The sequence below is a fragment of the Alligator sinensis genome, unplaced genomic scaffold (genome assembly GCF_000455745.1).
Source record: "Alligator sinensis unplaced genomic scaffold, ASM45574v1 scaffold78_1, whole genome shotgun sequence".
In the NCBI taxonomy this organism is placed as follows: Eukaryota; Metazoa; Chordata; order Crocodylia; family Alligatoridae; genus Alligator; species Alligator sinensis.
Window position 1 is genome coordinate 2,059,717 of NW_005842171.1, and position 1,835 is coordinate 2,061,551.

At 50.6% G+C, this 1,835-nt stretch overlaps 1 protein-coding gene across 8 annotated transcripts in view; it reads right to left on the minus strand.

Annotated features, from left to right (window-relative positions):
• Window positions 1-1,835, minus strand: part of CENPP (centromere protein P) — a 320,121-nt gene that overhangs the window by 317,890 nt on the left and 396 nt on the right. For 2 of the 8 annotated variants that reach the window (XM_025206732.1, XM_025206730.1), the window contains exon 1: window positions 1,648-1,829. The exons of 3 other annotated variants lie outside the window; for them this stretch is intronic. The gene's annotated coding sequence lies outside the window, so the exon portion shown is untranslated. Of the gene's footprint in view, window positions 1-516; window positions 633-654; window positions 1,109-1,647; window positions 1,830-1,835 lie in introns of those variants that run through there. 3 more of the 8 variants (XM_025206727.1, XM_025206726.1, XM_025206729.1) reach the window with 3 other exon arrangements.

Here is a 1,835-nt window from a genome sequence, read left to right on the forward strand (position 1 = left end):
GCTCAGGGGAGTGGGCTGCATGGCAGTGGAGGGCGAAGGAAAACAGTGCGCTGTGAGAACAGACAAGTTTACTCACAGGGAATTCACTAATAAACCAATTTCCTTTTATCCTGCTTCTGGGGTGATTTACTACTCTCTCTCTTGTTGGTGCAATGGGCAAACTGACTTATACTCAGGCTCTTAGCATAACTTTAGGCCTTCCCAGATCTAAGCAATTAAATTGTACAGAGTGCCTTTACTGGGAAAAATGAGCGCTGTGATTGGTGCGGTGGGCTAACCAGGTACAATAGTTTCCCTAAAAGGAAAGAAAACCAAAAACGGAATAGGATTGGAGTACCTTATCTAAAAAGACAAGGTAAGAAACTTGAAGATTGGACAGTTTGAGATGAAAAAGTTACAAAAGTAGTGGACAAACAAAGACACAATGTGTTTGTGTTGCCACCCTGGGGAGACAAGAGCAGCCTTGGAATTCTTGTTTTGAGTAACAGGGAATCCAGAAACTAACATCCCACACACCCAACAGAGGATCTGAGGCTGGTACCACCGAAGGTCACTGCTGTAACATCCAAGGAACCACTTGCCAGGTCGCATTGCAAGGATAATTATCTTGTAATAAGCCTAGGGGTTTAGTAACCCCTAAAGTTCACTTCATACCAAATCGGATGAGGGGCCCTGTCAATCCTTGGGGGTCTCTGGTAAAAGGAATCCTGGGGCAACAGTTGGGAAATTAACTTCTTGTTCTTCCATCACTTCAAGGTGTGGCAGGACAGCCCCAGGGAGAGACTTTTCGTTATTCACCCCCACACGGCCACAGTCATCAACCTTTTAATAGGAGTGGACCCACCGCTTGGAACCTGGCTGCTGCCACAAGCCAACAACACCTCCCAGTGTACCACCGACAGGCAATGTAGGGGTCACATCAGAGTAGTCCTACTCCTTTAAGCAATCTTACCACCAATCCCAACTCTCAAGAGATGCCTCTAATGCCCTCCTACTACAGTTGTCTCCTTTCACCCCTGATCTGCAAGGCTATCAGCAGTGAGAAGGGCAACAGCTGCAGTAGTTGGGCTGCATTAAACCAAAGCTGCTGGCCACGCTGACAGCTCCCCTACAGTGGAGGACAAAAAGTATGAACATGACAAAGGACACAAGGTTATTGGCACACAACTTCCCTTATGCCCCTAACTCCCCCACCAGCTGTGAGGGACAACATTGCAGGCTAGACTGTACCTCCACAGGCCAGATCTAATTTCTATCTCCACCCCACTCCTGCTGCACCACACTCACTAGGATTCCCCAGTTCACCCATTACTCCCCACAAGGACAGGGGCAGATAGGGGAAACAGGAAGAGGGAAGGGGAGCCCAGAGACTCCAGTGGCAGAAACTGGACAGCAATATAAGAGGTAGGGTCTGGACTGGGAGCCCAGGGACTGAACCCCTTGGGGGGGCCCACGAGACCCTCAGGCTGCATTCCAACAAAGATCTAGAGTCCCTTAGAAGTGAAGCATCCTTCCTTGTGACCTGCTTCCACACGATGGTGACTCAAGTAATACAACACATGCAGAATAAATCTTGGATTGTGCAATTTTCCACAAGGTTTCGTAGGACATGGAAGGAAAACTGATCTCCAAGTCTCCCGTGCTAACCTGCCAGCAGCAAGGACGCATAGCGGGAGTGCTGCTAGCTGGGGTGGCCAGAAAGCCCATGGAGGGGAGGGTCTCCACTGCAAGATCCAAGCGCGAGGCGTCCCTGCCCCGCCTCGAGCTGCGGCCCCCAGAGACTGCTGCTCGCTCTACGCCCGGCTCGAGTCCATGAGGGCCCCAAGCGGGGACGG